This window comes from Carassius carassius, chromosome 30, assembly GCF_963082965.1.
Source record: "Carassius carassius chromosome 30, fCarCar2.1, whole genome shotgun sequence".
Taxonomy (NCBI): Eukaryota; Metazoa; Chordata; class Actinopteri; order Cypriniformes; family Cyprinidae; genus Carassius; species Carassius carassius.
The window spans coordinates 20,783,049-20,798,689 of NC_081784.1; the positions used below are offsets into that span (position 1 = coordinate 20,783,049).

A 15,641-nucleotide genomic window follows, 5' to 3' on the forward strand; every position below is an offset into this window, starting at 1 on the left:
ACATGAAAATGATCATCAGTATTTCTGTAAAAGGATTATTATCATGAACTAAAACTAAACCATAAATAAACACTTTTGTTACTTGAAACTAAAATGTTTACCGAAATAAAATGTAATGCTGGCTAGCTGAAATAAATGAACATTTCTCAGTATTGTTTAACACCAAGTAAACATTTATTAATCATTTCTATATGAAATCTAATTTAAAATCATTGTATATCAATGATACTAAAATAACACTGGTTTGTATCAGCCGTGGGATGGTATTGCTTAGCCAATCAGAAGGCTGTCTTTATGTACCTCTTTAGATTTTAAGACCAATTTTTTCAGTGACTACAGTTCAGAGAATGGACCGTACACAATACTGACTTCAGTAGGGATAGAAATGTGTCCCAGATTGTTCCCATTGTCTGAGCTAATGAGAATAAACAGCAGGCCAGCGGAGTGACCATCAGATGTAATAAAGATATATAGCACGCTGGTCCCCTTGAGCCTCCCTTTCAGCCTCCCAAACTGAGACTGACAGATATACTAAAGCCCCATCAGCCCCGGTCCCACTGCCACCTACACTACCACACCTGACCACCTCCTTCACCATCATTTTCCTTCGCAGGGAAATTATAACTGGCCGTGAGGCACCATCATTATCAAGACATGGGGCTTTTCAAATGCGAGCTGAGCTGTATTGATTTGTGCACGGCTGAACAAATGCCTCTCTTTTTGGGGTGAGTGGGGTTGTTTTGTTTACCACGGTATCACTGTAATAGACAGAAAAGAGATACAATTAGATATTACACTTCAGTTTTAAACACTTTATTTTATCATCGAAATAACTATAAAAATGCTGCTTGACTGTGTTAACGTTTCTATTTGTTGGTTCACTGTCATGTTTTCCTCAACTTAATTGAATACTTTTATTATATTTAGATTATTTCTCTCCAGAAATGCTTTTAAATAAATTTTTGATCATTGGAAATGTATTGGTTCGGGAATAGCTCAGGTAGAAGCTCATTTACAAAAAGCTATGTTATATTTTACCACCGTCCACAGACTATGGGGTCTCTGTCCCGGAGGGTTTATAAAGGCTAGATCAGCACTCGTACCCAGCATGCTTAAAGTGGCTCTCGTTAGGCTTCATGAATGAAGATGACTGATTTTGACAACACAATTTACATTTCGTTTAAAAAAAAAAAACAATCCGTTCCAGCTGCACCATTTTGGGCCAGATTAAGCTGTTTGTCTCCGTCAACTGATACTGATACTGATCTATCCCCACTCAGAGTTTTCCAATATCGCATCCCTCTGCCCTGCCCAGGGGACTGGGAATTGATCGGGAATATAGAGAGTAAATTGCCGCTTCCACTTCATAGAGACCCACAATTACTGAATCATGCAGATGTCAGTAATTCCATAAAACTGATATGGCGTAATGAAAACATCTGACTGCTAGACAGCGCCTGGATTTATGGCTGCATTAGGGGAAAGAGGCTGAGATGACAGTTTTGTAGCATTGCTCCTGTTGTTTTACACTCATAAAGGGCCAGATCAATTAGCATCTGCAGGCCGATGCAGCTCCTCTGACAATGCTTTTATAGCGACATGAAAAATGCATGTGTTTTAGAGGGAGATTTTGAAGCCATTAAGCGTCCACATATATGATTTCATGCGAGTGTACATTTACCATGATATGTCGCACTAGCGTCATGTTGCTCCGAATCAGCAGTAAAACATGGCCCTTCTCATAGTGCCATAGTAAAACTATTCAGACATGCCAATGTTTGTTCTCAGCTTTTGACGATTATAAATGACCAAAGATTGATCGCCTTTTAGATCCGCACATATTGAAGGAGCAATCTGCAAAATTACCGCTATTAGCTGGCCAAAGAAGTATTGTTACAAGTTAGCCTTATATCATCTTTAACCAAAAAAGTAATTTCCTTCTAATGGGGTTTGAGCATGACATTATCTGTAAGGAATATGTTATGAGTGGATATTTAGTTTTTGATGAGACATGGAGCCGCACACCAATATTTGAGTGATTTATGTGAAGCGACGGAGTACTATTTTAATATTAATCCTCAAGTAGTGAAATGATCTCATTGTGTCTCCTCACCCTTCTATTTTTCCCTTGAGTCATTACTGTCTTAGCTGTCTTCTCCCTTCTTCCTTAAGCCATACGTCTAATTCTAATTAAACAGGCATTATGTCGGCTGCCCTCACCCTCTCCGATGTTATCAGGCCTCTTATTTCAGTAATAAGTGTGAGTAGAGTCTCGCACTGACTTCTCGTACATGGTCACTGGCAGAATGAGTGGGATTTGCATAACCTGTTAAGGAGATGCGTACGGCCCGGCCTGATTGAATTTCACCTCAGCATGCTGTTAATTAATAATGCTGTGGATGTGACAGGCCTTTATCATGTGCTGCGAATTGGTGATGATGTCTGTGTTAGCAGGGACTCAGGCGGGTTCTGGCATTATGCCGCAAATGGGCCGTGCTCTAATGAAGTAGTCACTGGGAGAGACTTACTCCATGAACAGATCATTACCGGACTGAAGGAACGGCTACTGATGAACTTAGAATTAGTAATACAGCGGTGTAGTGTAGACTATAGTAGAAATGTGTTATTTAAAAAAAATAATTTAGCCACAGCAGATGAATTTGTATTTAGTTTTGATTAGTTATCAGGAATGTTTCACATTGTGAAATTACAGAACATGATGTTCTAGACAATTTTTTTTCTTTTTTTACTTTAGGAGTTATATAACATAAGACCTATCATTTATTTGTTATAAGTAATCTTCTTTAGGTTTGTGACTTGTATTCAGAAGCAAAGGGAAATATATTTTTAGAATGTTAATCGTTTTATGTATTTTTATATTAAATAAATTAGAAATTAAATTCACTTGATTACCTTCTATAAGCATGTATGTGAACAATTTGAATCAATTTTTGACTTTTTTTTTGTCTATTGCAATTTAATTGCATCTATCTGTTTTGTAATCTAGCTGTGCCATAATTATAACATCTTTTCAACATTGCTGTTTTCATGTCACTTAGATTTAACTAATGCATGTGCTACAGTTGAGTAGTAAATATGAGTCAAAAGAGCTCTCACAAAGGCTACAGAGAAGAAATTGTTTTATTACATTAGAAAGTCTATGGCTGCAAGAAGATTTTCAAGACACTGAAAGTTCCTAGAGAGACAGCTGGCAGTCTTTTGAGTGCCAAAATTTTGAGGGTGTTGATGAAAAACCACAAGATCACCAAGGGAAATAATGTTTAATCGAAGCAGCTAAGAAAAACACAATTTAATGCCAAAGACTTGCAAGAGGACCTGATGAAAGAAGGAAAAAAACATTTCAGTGCAGAGTATAATAAAAACTATACAAGCATGGCCTTCTTGTCTGGACACTTTGGTGAATGCCACTTTTGACCAAGAAGAACCTACAATGCCACATGAATATAGTTAATCTGGATAGACCTATGGAGGTCTGGAAAAAAACACTTTATGGAGTGTTGTAACCAAACTGGAACTTTTTGGACCATTGGATCAATGATATGACTGGTGCAAAAAAAGCATATGAGCAGTAGAACACCTCCTTCTCCAGGGTCAAGCATGTGGACCAGTCTTGTTATGGGCATGCTGCTGCAGGAAATGGAAATCTTGGCTAGACATCATGGATTTTTTAAAGATTTGCAAATAATGTTTATGAAGAATGTCTCTTTCTGCACAGGAGTACCACAGAATGATTGGAAAATATGAAATGAAAATTCAATTTTCTGAAAAGCATACAAATGTTAGATTTGTGTTCGGATTTGTGGTTTTTGATTGTGTTAAAATGCTGCTTTGTTCAAGGTTACCTCTGGAGCAAAAATATGTATCATCATCCTCTTCTTTTAATTTCATAGCTCCATATGCCTGGGAATGTGTGTATGGGGGCACTGCCAGCTGCCATGGCTTAATATTCCACCTCTTTCTGCCATCCCTGTCCTCTTGGCCTCTCCCAGTTGTACAGCCAAATTAGGGTCCTGTAATTGGCAATTATGTTGATTCTTTTATGATATGAACTCAATGCTGGACTGGACTAAAAAAAGCATATTTTACGCTAGCCACAGATGGTTTGAAACATTTAAAGCTGTAATGACACATCAGTCAGCCAAGTGTCGGAATATAGACAAATCCACACTTCGTCCGGAGGTTACAGGGATGACATCATTTAGACTCATTTAGAAGGGAGGATGTAAGTGTCCTTGACCAACTAACTCAAGGAGTGTTTGTTTTAAAGTGACCGTTCACAAAAATCTTTCATTTGTAATCATTTACTGTATTCACAAACATGTCATTTCAAACTGCTTGTTTTAAGTTGCTTTTTTACTGTGATTTTTATGCTGCTTTTGCTTCCTTTTTGAAGCTTGAATGCTTCAGTCTCATTTATTGTAATTGCATGGAAATGAGTGGCCAGGGCATTCTTCAAGATGCCTCCTTTTGTGCTCTATGGAAGAATTAACGTAAAACTGATTTGAAAAGACATGAGGGTGAGTAAATGATGCTTGAATATTTATTTTTTGGGTGAGCTATAAGTGTTCTCCTTTAATCTGTTTCCAGATTTTTTTCTGTAGTGCACCATATTTACCCTAAATGATCTCACCTTTGTAACACAGCTGAGCACCACAAAAGCTTGCGTCACTATACCGATGACTTTGTTTTTAATGGGACTCCACAGTTCAGTTGTGAGGAAATGGCCTACGTTAAGACCTTCTTGTCAGACAGATTTCTGTGGGATTAGAGACTCTTAAGTTGGTTTTGTTTTAGGTCTAAAGACCTTCGTGGAACATACTTGGGTGTTTGTGAATGGAAACCATTTCACTGCAGTTGGTCTAGGATCAGATACTGCAGTCTGAGTATTCCGAAAGCCAAATTTAACAATATTAAATAAGTTATTGCTGCTGTTTTAGCAGCAGATTGCATTGTTGCCAAAAGCAATTACCACTGCAAAAGCAACCTAACAGTGTAAATGTCCAGAGCTGTTCTGTGGATATCATATTGCAATGGATAAATTAATTAACCTTCTACTAGACGTATGTAGATGAAAGATGACAGATGCATAAGTGTTCCACTGTTAGTTGAATTAGCATTAAATTCCAAAAAACTTACATCACAATTCCTGAATGTTCATGCTCTATAAATTACATAAATATTTGAGACTCTGAAGTCGTCACGCTTAGTTTATTCACTTGAGTCTCAACTTAAATGCATTGAAATACAATGGTCAGTTTAAAAAAAAAACTTTTTTATTTAGACTGTTTTTAAATGGAAAAAAGAAAACAAAGTGTAGCAGGGAAATTTGGGAAATGGTGATAACAATGCACATCTCCTAGCATCAGGGTTTGCTTACTGCTCCGAGAAACTTATGTCCAAATATAAGGCACCATTACAGTGTTTTATAGCTTGTTTGCTGACATTATGTAGCGTCTTCAAAGGTAATGTCGGATTCCTCCGGCTTTAAATTGGTTGTACTAAATCAGTCGCACCCTCAATAGAGGACACCGGAGGCTCCTATACATCTTTAATGTTGCATACCTTTCCGATCCGAGAATGCCTGAATGCTCTTAATCTTGACCGAAATGGAGGAAACATTGTGGTGCAAACTGTCTTCATTTGAGGGTAACTTATGGAAGTAATATATTCCAGCATGCACCCGATCATCTGTGACGATGTAAACATACTCAAGGGGATGGACGGGGACGCAAATATATTTGCTTGTGTCTTCTCAGGGATATAGTCGTTTCCTCTGCAGCTGTTTCCATTTAATACTTGTCATATTTGTTTTAGGTGAATTACCAAGTGCGATTTGTGTTCTTTTGAATTTACCTCGGGCCTCGAAGCGGAGGAATAAAAACAACACAGCCACCGTCTTCCAGTTTGTTGCTTCAGATGATACAATTAAGAAAGTGCTCGCTCTGCTTTCCTGGATGTTTTGAGAGCGAGAAGTAGTAGTTAATATGCAGAGATCTGGGGAAATGTTGTCTCCTTTAATACTCTGCTATTATATTGAATTTAAATTGCAGTAATGGTCCTCCACATATGCAATTTGTCTAAATGAGTGCAAGTCATTATTCCGAAACCCCAAGCTCTCTTTAAGCTTTTTTCGCCATTATTGGTCAGATATCTCTTTAAACACAACAAATAGGTGGCCCGTGACAGAAATAAGGTGTAAGCATTCAATACCACTTTTTTCCCCTCTTTCTTCTCCCCCGATCCCTTTCTCTCAGCAATACAAAGCCATGCATAATGTGCAGTCTGATAAGTGTTGTGGAGCACGCCAGCCCCCCGTCTTATACATCATGGTGGCGAGCTCAGCTGTGCCATGAGAGAAGTGAACTCTGGGATTGGGCTGGCTGAAGTTGATTAATCGGTCGGTGTGGGTGAGAGACTCCAGGGCCAAGCAGTAGGTCCATCCTCGTGGCATGTGATGTTGATTGGCTTTGTCCTGCGCGGCCGTGCTGGAGGAGCGGACATTAAGATTAAGTGATGCTGTCGTGTCGGCGAGTGCTGCACTGCATCATTCGGAGGGAGAGACAGCTGCGGTGCTTAATCCTTCATCGCCAGGGGAGGCCTGCCAACCTGGAGATATACAGCCAAAGATAACCCTCCATAACTTCTGCTAAAGATCAGGCAACTTTGAATTCACATCCATCTGCTCCACAAGCTCCCCTTAAAAAATGAGCAATCGCCTCTCTGCAAAATAGAAAGATGGAGAGGGATGGTGGTAATAATCGGGAAACAGTTGGGGACAGTGTGTGTGTGTGTGTGTGTGTGTGTGCAGTGCATGAATAACCTTTACTGCTAATAGCCTTCATTGCGCTCTCTAAACTGTGCTTTTGCTGTGTTTAAATGCCACGAGTGCATCAGAGCACATTCACTACGACTGTTCAGCAACGTTTCGATGTGTCAGACATGCAGTAATCGGTATTCCAGTTGGCGTCTGTTGTGTAAATCATGAGTTGTCAGTACATTCTGATTTTTAAACATTCCTACTGCTTTTATTAGTTCTCGAAGTAATTAAATTTATGCATACATTTCCTGTTAAGATTTAATCCATTTGCATCCAGCTCGGACCTAAAGTATTTCAAATACATGACGCATATTCCAAAGTCATGGTATATGTCAATGTAACTGCAGTGACACTGAGCTTTCTTTTCGCAAGAGGAACATCACTGGCTCACGGGCCTAGCTGATTAGGTTTAGTCATCTTCGTTAACTCTGTGTGTGCCAATCGAGCGGCATGTCCCGCCAGCACCCTGCACATTGTTCCATTGAAATGGATGGTATTTATGTGGCTAGAGGAAGAGAGAGGGTCGTATATGAGAAAATAAATCTAGTGTAGAGCCTGAGCTGAATGTTTATTTTCTATGCAGCGATGGGTGGCGTCAGCATGTTTCAGACTGCTGGCCTTTGCATGTTTGCAGCTGGCTTGATGCAGCTGTCAGCCAGTGATTGATGAGTATCATCATTTAAAGTGTAAAAGAAACCGTCTCTGTGAAGGCAGACATGATGAACTGCCGCCGAGTGGCTCTCACAGACACGCTCAACCTTTTCTTCCCTCCCCTTCCGCTCTCCTGGCCAGCCTTTTCTCTCTCTCTCTCTCTCTCTCTCCCTCCCTCCTTAGCTGTCTTACTTTCTCATACATTTTGTCTTATTCTCTGGTGAGAATAGGCTATACTTTGGTGTCCCATTATTTTTTTTTTTTATAAAGCATTAGAGAAACAAATCGCATTTGCTGTTTTTTGCATGCCGCTCAGTGCATTTTTTTTTTAGACCTCCTGAAGTTGATGATTAGCATTTTTCTAAAGGTTAAACGCCTCTTTTGTGACTAAAACTGACCATTTGTTACAAAAAAATATGCAGATTAAATTTTTAAATGCTTCAGGCCTAATTTTGTACTACCACAGTCTCTCTTTTTCATTGTCCTTACCAGAATGAGGGACAAGACAACAAAAGTGGGGCATTCAGTGCCCTTTCTGGACTTTCCCTTTGATAGTTGTCAGATCATATGAAACGTCAAAATTCACGCAGCCTGTGCGAAGGGATATATTTAGTGTTAGCCACGCATACCTACATAGCACCCCTGACAGTGACATATTACTTGTGCTGTCTCCTGCAATCTGATATCTTTAAATTTGCCACCTTGTTAAGTTTTGATTAATGCAATTCCATTTCGGCAGAGTAATTGGCTGGGCCTGTTGGTAGAAAATACCCGGGCTCTTGGCGGAACAAACACTGGGACATGCTAATGAGGGAATGAGCCTGTTATATTGATGACACCGAGTGACAGTTATTAATGATTGTTATCATAAACAGACGAGTGCAAATCAGGATGAGTCTGGCAAAAGTGACAGTTTAAAAATAACCAGCATTGGAAAGTACTAACGAAGTAATATACTGTTAGGAAAACAATCATGCAGGTTGTCAAAGGAAGAAGTGTAATTACTAGGCAACACGGGCTGCCAGGGAGGACTAGGACCTGCACTGTAATGAATCAAGAGGAATATGTTGTGACAGTGTTAGCAGATTGATATGCTCCATTAATTGGATCTTTTCTTTTGCTTCAACCATAAAGGACGCTACATCATGAATGGCGCTGTGTTTGATGCCTCTAAACATCCCAAAGGAACTGGAATTACAAGCAATCTGGTTTTGTTTTGTAACAATTGGTCCCATAGGAACTTCAACTAAAAGCAATGCATTTTTTTTTTTTTGTATTTTTAACAATTGCCGCTTTATTGTACATTAAGAGCACGGTGTCGATGACAACAGATGAAGTATGTGGGTTGGATGTCATTGGGAGGGGAAATGTTAGTTTAGCTGCGTTGCATTGTTCACTATGACTTTTGTTGTAGTGCTATGAAATCATTTTTTGTTGTGTCTGAAAGTTGTGTGAATTCTCTTTTGTTAGATCTACCTTAGATTACTTGGAATCATATAACGCTCCTACAGTGTAACACACCTAACAGTAATTACATGCCCCCTGTGGCTGCGTTTGCACGGGATGTTTCTCTGTGGAAATTCATGGGTTTGATGTTCTGAGAAGTGGGAAAAGGTGCATGTTTGGTCCGTCATGGTTTGAACTTTGCATGACTGGGACAGCAGTGGTGTATGACTGTCATTAAGTGGCTTCTTCTGGAATGGATGATCAGATGACTCCGTTGACCTGTGTGTGAACTGTGTCTGCGGTTGATTTAGGAGCCTGAGAGATCAAAGCGATGGCCGAGGAGGATGTCGCAGCATTGGGCTGTCAGCAAAAGCAGTCAGAATTTTGGATTGGCATCACCCCTGCTCCTCACAACAACAGCACATTCTGTCTTTTGTACACTTCCGTTAATGTTTTTTAATGCTGTTTTACAAGCAAAAGTGGCTCTTAAAGTAATTGCTCACTAAAAAATGGAAATTGTCGTCATTTGCCAACAAAAACTGCATGCTGCTACTTATGATAACTTCTATTTTTAGATCATTTACAACAGTCTTCCACAGAAAAAAACAGCATATAAACATAAAAGTTTAGAACAACAACCATAGGAAAAAAAAAAATTGGGATTTTTTTTTACTCAAATTGTGATAAAAGAATTTACATCATAATTACCAATAAATAGCAAGGGAAACATTTAATTAAATATTACAATTTAAGTGGGAAGACTGAATTTTTTGTAATGTTTTCTTTTAAATTGTACTGAAATAATCTTTATTTACCAGTTTGAAAAATATATTTTTTTACAGTGATGAAGGTGAGCAAATAATGACATTTAACCATGAGGGCCTAAACAACATATTCTAGTAGTCAAGGAATTACATTTGTTTGTTTTTTTGATTTCTTGAAAATAAAAGTTGGATTTAAAAGTGCCCACAACATGCTTTCCTTTAACTTCCAGTAGTGTTTCATAGTCCTTTATTTGACTTCTACCTAATCTAGGGCCCCTGAACTTTTAAGGTATTATTACTAAAAGGCCTTAATGACACTCAGGAGTAATTTGTAAAGGAACAGCATTAATCTCTCTTTTTTTTAATTCAGACACTCCTGATGCACTTTTAAGGTTGATTACCTATAAAAATAGATCAGAATGGACTCATAAATCACACGATTATAACAGTCACTTTTACCACAAATTATAGTGATTAAACTGACTTCTATCTCTATCTGCCTTTAAGTTTAGTGGCCTGGAAACACTCAAATATACATTAAATATGGACAGAGTCATTGAGCTCACTCTTGTTCACAGGTGTGCAATGAATTCAACATGGGAAATCATCTCAGTAAATTTAAAACATCTTTTTTGTTTGACTCTCAGACTGTAGGAGTTCATCAGCAATTTATATACACAATTGCAATGTGTCTCATAGTGAAAATGTAATGTATTGATTATGGAATTTACTATATTGATTATGGGTTTATGATATGTCCAAACACATGACTTGCTAGTTTTGGGTTTGCTTGACTATTTTTTGCTAGCTTTATTAATGTTGCTAGTGCCATATTCTACTGTCTGAGCTACAGGCAATCATAGGTTTATGCTAACTTAAAGTTAATCTTTTGAAACACTAATTTAAACATTGTTAAATTTAATCTTGCAAATGTCAAAATATCTGTTGATTGGATTACCATTAGAATAATCACTGGATTATTGGGATTGAGCAAAATTTTAACATTGGTGGATTCTTAGTCCGATGTTTATGAAATACACAATACATAAATCAAATTGACCCAAACTGTGACCAAATTTTTGATTTAATGAATCGTAATGTATTTGCAGTATTTAGTTTATATGCACCTTGCATATCATGCTACTATGTAAAAGTGCTTCATATTATCTAAAAGATACTAAAGGTATTTTCCCAGGATAAACGGGTATATTGTTTTGGTCATGCTGATGGAATGAGATGCAAAACTGATCACTTGGGCCAATTTCTATGTGGAGTAAGAGATATTTCATCATTCTGTGAATTTTTTTTCTTTATTCTCTCATCTGGGTCAAATGGTTTACAGCTTACATTTCATTATTTTAGTTTTCCAGCCCCCCACCTCTCCACTGATGACAGGTGCATAATAATTTTGCTCCGGCAGAACAATTGAGCTGACAGTAGTTTAAGAAACTTGGACAGGACAAAAGGACAAACAGTTTTCCAAATGAGACACCCAGCCAACATTACTGCAGACTTTTTATTAGGAAGTGCAAAGCCCTGGTTTTCATCATCCTCTGGAGCATCGGGGTGATGGCCCCCAAACGCTCCTTGAGCGGCCTTTCTCTTTTGATAAATGTTCTTTGTAAGTGTTCCTTTTTTCTTCCCAAATCAGCATCCAAGAGGTTCAAATTGAAACTAAAGCATTTTCGCACAATTATCTCTAGCTGGAGGTGGATCGCGCACACACGCCACCCTATCGGCGCTGGCCAGGATCCACGGTGTGTGTGATTGTTTGCACCCTGGCATCTCTGCAAGGTAATTTGCCTTGTTTTTCTGCTTTGAATTTTGCTAGAATTTCAGGCCGTCTAAGGCCTATCTTCTTGTGTCATTGTAGCCACCCTATTCTTCTCCTCCTCGCTGCCCTTATAAAGACAAAAGCTTTCTGCTTGGTGGCTGTCAGACCTGCTCCGACTCAGGCCTGTTGATGTGTGGAACAGCACTGGCCTGATGTCTAAACTCACTTACAATTAATGTGAAGCCAAGCTAATTCGAAAGCCGGGAGTGCTGGGAAGACGGACACTTTGACGCTTCCAACTGGAGCTGGATTTGTTTTTCATCCCCATCATAGGTTCTGTTGATTTATGTCCTTTCAAATCCTGCTCAGATCATGGAAATAAATCTAGATAAATGTGGATAAGAAAGGGAGTAATGAATTTGACTTTTACAAAACAAACAAAAAGATCTCTGAAATTAAAAATGTAATGCATGTCAGACCGAATCAGCCCACATGCGTATGTGATCTCCAGCTGGTGAAGCTTTTAATAAGCTTACATATCCGGCACCGAACACCTGTTTCTAATTCATCCTTTCATGTTCTGGGAACAGATTACCAACTTTATGAGAATGGAGGAGTGCTGCATGTGTATGTAGTGTTAAAGTGGCCTTTTGGATGTCCCGGATAAAAGGGGCAGCCCCCATCACATCCCTCACCAGGCCTGCGTGAGTCCACTGTTCTGCACTGACTCCTGATTGGAGATGTGGGGCACATATTGGCTCTGAGTTCACCCAGCTGTTTTTTGTCACTCCTCTTCACCAGATCTGTGCTTAGATGGGTGCGTCTCCTGTTGGGTGACGGCTTACTGGAGCTGGAATGAAGAACGGGATCTTACAGCTCCAACTGGAGCTTAGACAACTTTAGTGCCAGTTGTGACATAACTGCATGAAAAACTTTGTCAGCTATTTTTCTTGTACTTCTTATGTACTGATTGGACTGGATCATCTTGGCATGCAATCTCTCACCATCTTCATTGAGCATGGTGTGATAAAGTGTCAAGTGATAAATCATGTCTCTTCCATCGTAATCTGATTATTTGTCCTAACCAGCCCTGATTGTTGACATTGTTGTGTATCAAAACATTTTGAAGGATGCTTGGTTTGTGTTTTTGATGTGTCATGATGGGTACCTCTGTCCAGAGTGAAATCTCACCAAGACCTAAAAATAAAATGTTTGGTTGGATGTGATGATATTGTCTTGTGCTGTGGAATTTTTGTTTGCTTAAGAAAAAATAACATATACGCTCAAAACAGCATAATGAATGGAAAATACTTAAAATACAAAATGCGATATATGGTACACATCACAGTGCCTTGCAATAACTGAACAAATTTACTACTTACAATAGTTATGCTTTCGACGCAGATAGAGAATCTCTCATAGAAAACAAGTTGATAAGTCAGCCAAAGCTACTGCTGATGGTTTAGTGCCAAAACAATGTGTGTTGGTTATGTCATTTTCAGTTTTTAAATACAATTAAAAACTAGTGCTATTGCATAATTGGGACAGGGTGTTTGTTTAAAGGTGTGGTCACGTTTACTGATTTACATTTATAGCATTCAAAATCCAGTCATTTCGTATGAGGGCTAAAGATTTCCTCCACGCATTTTTCACAACTGGTTGTTGACATGGATTTACTGAATTGACCACCAAAAAGGTGCTAGGTTTGAAAGTAACTTGTGTCCTTTTTTTTTTTTTTTTTTTTTTTTTTTTTTAGTCAAAATGTTGCTAATGTGACTTCACCTTTAGTCTCTGTTTCAATAGTAATGGTTAGTATTGGTTAGTAATAGTATAACTTAAATTTACTTTGTAAGTTTCAGCTAATTAAACATGGTTGATATGGTTAGTTGCACCCCCAGTCTGGCCTATTTTGGTTATTTAAAATGGGTTTTGAGCACTCACAACCCTCTAAAAATGATGTCTATCCAGCTAAACAACAGCTTGTCAAGCCTGCGGGACCATTACTTTCAATATAAACACCTTAGGTTGCTTCAAACTGTTTCCTTCTTCAGCAGTGTTATTTTTTCCCCTAACAGCTCAGCTTTAACATTTCACAATATTCTTAAGCTCCCGTTGAGAAGTCCAGCTTCAAAGGTCCTATTTCTACAAGCAGGACTTCCATGTCCTGTGTTCTGGAGCTGTGATCCTCTGTGATTTAAGCTCATCACTGTTTTCAGTCAACACATGCAGACCAACAAAGAGCTCTGTTTCTGTCTCACGACTAAATCTCAGCCCTTTTTCTCTTAAGAACTAACATTTACATGAAGAGATGGTTGAGTAAATGCACACTGAACTTCAAATCCACCTTAATTGTGTTTTATGTGGGAAAAAACTTGTGAATTGGATGTGGATTGCAAGAGAACAACAGAGTTGATTAGCAGTCGTTAGCTTTGCTTGCTGGAGCATTTTGAAACCTGTCTCCCAGTCTTTCTCTCTATATGAGGGAGCTAATCCCTATGTATTGCTGATCACATGGCTGAAAGACTGCAGGAAAAATGATGGAGAGAAAAAGTGCTTTATGCAACCTACATGAGCAACATCTTGGATAGAAGGTCAGCGGATGGATGAGAACTGATGGGCCAGTCCTAACTACAATGCTAATTCGCTGAAGTGTCATCTAATGTCAAATGCTAGGTAGCTACAGATGACTAAGACACTGAGACATGAAACATTTCTTGCTTTGACATTTGTTGTCCCTCTGTCCCTCATGATCTGTAAATCCCACTCACTAACAGCGTAGAGGTTGACTTCTTGAAGTGCATGGTCATATGAAACCAGGAGGTTCGAGCTGAGGGGCTACACTGCATGCTTTCATTTAGGCGGTCCTCCATCTCAGTGTAAGATGCAGTACGTGGCAAACCATCTGGTTGCTTCTTGTTTACAGTACACAGTGTCAGCTCAGGCTTATTAATCATGCTTACACAAATGTCTTAATTACTCCCTATGTAGCTGCTCTGACTCCAACCCAGAAGTTGACCTTTCTCTCCCTGTTCCTTCAAACCATTAATCATACACAATCAACGCCAGCAGAGCCAAGGAGATGACTGCACTCATTCCCAGGCACATAGAGGCACCATACAGCAGCCCAGACCTGTGCCAGTGTTTGGCCGTATCTTTATTAATGACTCCCAGGCTGGGCCAGTCACTCGCATGTGCGAAAAAGAAAAACAGTTTAAAAGTGAACCAAATAGGACAGTCACTCTAACGCACATGATTTTCAAACAAAATGAGGGAGTAAATAATGGCAGTATTTAAAATTTTTTAAAATAGAAATTACATTAGACATAATGCATGGGTCCAAAAGAGTTATACACATTAGATTTCCTTCTTTCCTCCTGTTTTTGAGGTTACTTGCCAAGATGGGTATTTCGACATTCTCTGTTCAAGTCATGTTCATGTGGAAAGAAACTAAATTTGATGTTCTGTTCTCTGTGTGCATTAGAGCTGCAACTGCAACTTATTTTTTCTGTCGACTAATCTAATGATTATTTTTTCGATTAGTCGACTACTCTAACGATTATTTTTATTACAATAAATAATTAATCTAATGTTCTTTTTTTGATTAGCTAATGAATCCTTTGGATAACTTTACAAAAAAATATAAGTACAACTTCTAATATAATATTTCAACCTTTATTCAATTTCAACCAATGTGGTTTTTACAGTATACAAAAATAAAGAGGCAAAGAAAATTATTTTACTATGGTAAATATGAGTTTAATATAGCGCTTATAATCAAACCACAGTAGCCACAAATTTACAGTTGTCTGAGACGTCATGAAATGTTCTTTAGCATCACAAACCATAAAATGTAGTCAGAGTTCTGCTATGGTTTAGCATGGTTTCCAGAGATCTTGAGACGTGGCTTTCTGTGTGCATACAAGTTCTGAATTGAGTTCTTTCATGTCTTTTTGCACTTGAATGATTTAAACTCTATTGAAACGTTTAAATTGGCAGAGCATAAAAGGTACAAATAATAAACTTTGGTGAGGAGTGACACATTCATCAACTGTCCGGAGTCATCGGGTAGTATTTATTGTCGAGCCAGGGCAAATTTTGGTAGCACTTTATTTTACAGTCCTGTTCCTCATGTACATACTATGTACTTATTATAGTGATTACAATAACT

At 38.5% G+C, this 15,641-nt stretch overlaps 1 protein-coding gene and 1 long non-coding RNA gene across 3 annotated transcripts in view; both read left to right on the forward strand.

Annotated features, from left to right (window-relative positions):
• lrmda (leucine rich melanocyte differentiation associated) overlaps positions 1 to 15,641 on the forward strand; it is a 271,154-nt gene that overhangs the window by 50,521 nt on the left and 204,992 nt on the right. The gene's annotated exons all lie outside the window — the stretch shown is intronic.
• Positions 10,920 to 12,659, forward strand: LOC132110879 (uncharacterized). Its single transcript, XR_009424688.1, has 3 exons — positions 10,920 to 10,972; positions 11,062 to 11,320; positions 11,403 to 12,659. It is a non-coding gene; the product is annotated as an uncharacterized LOC132110879 (long non-coding RNA).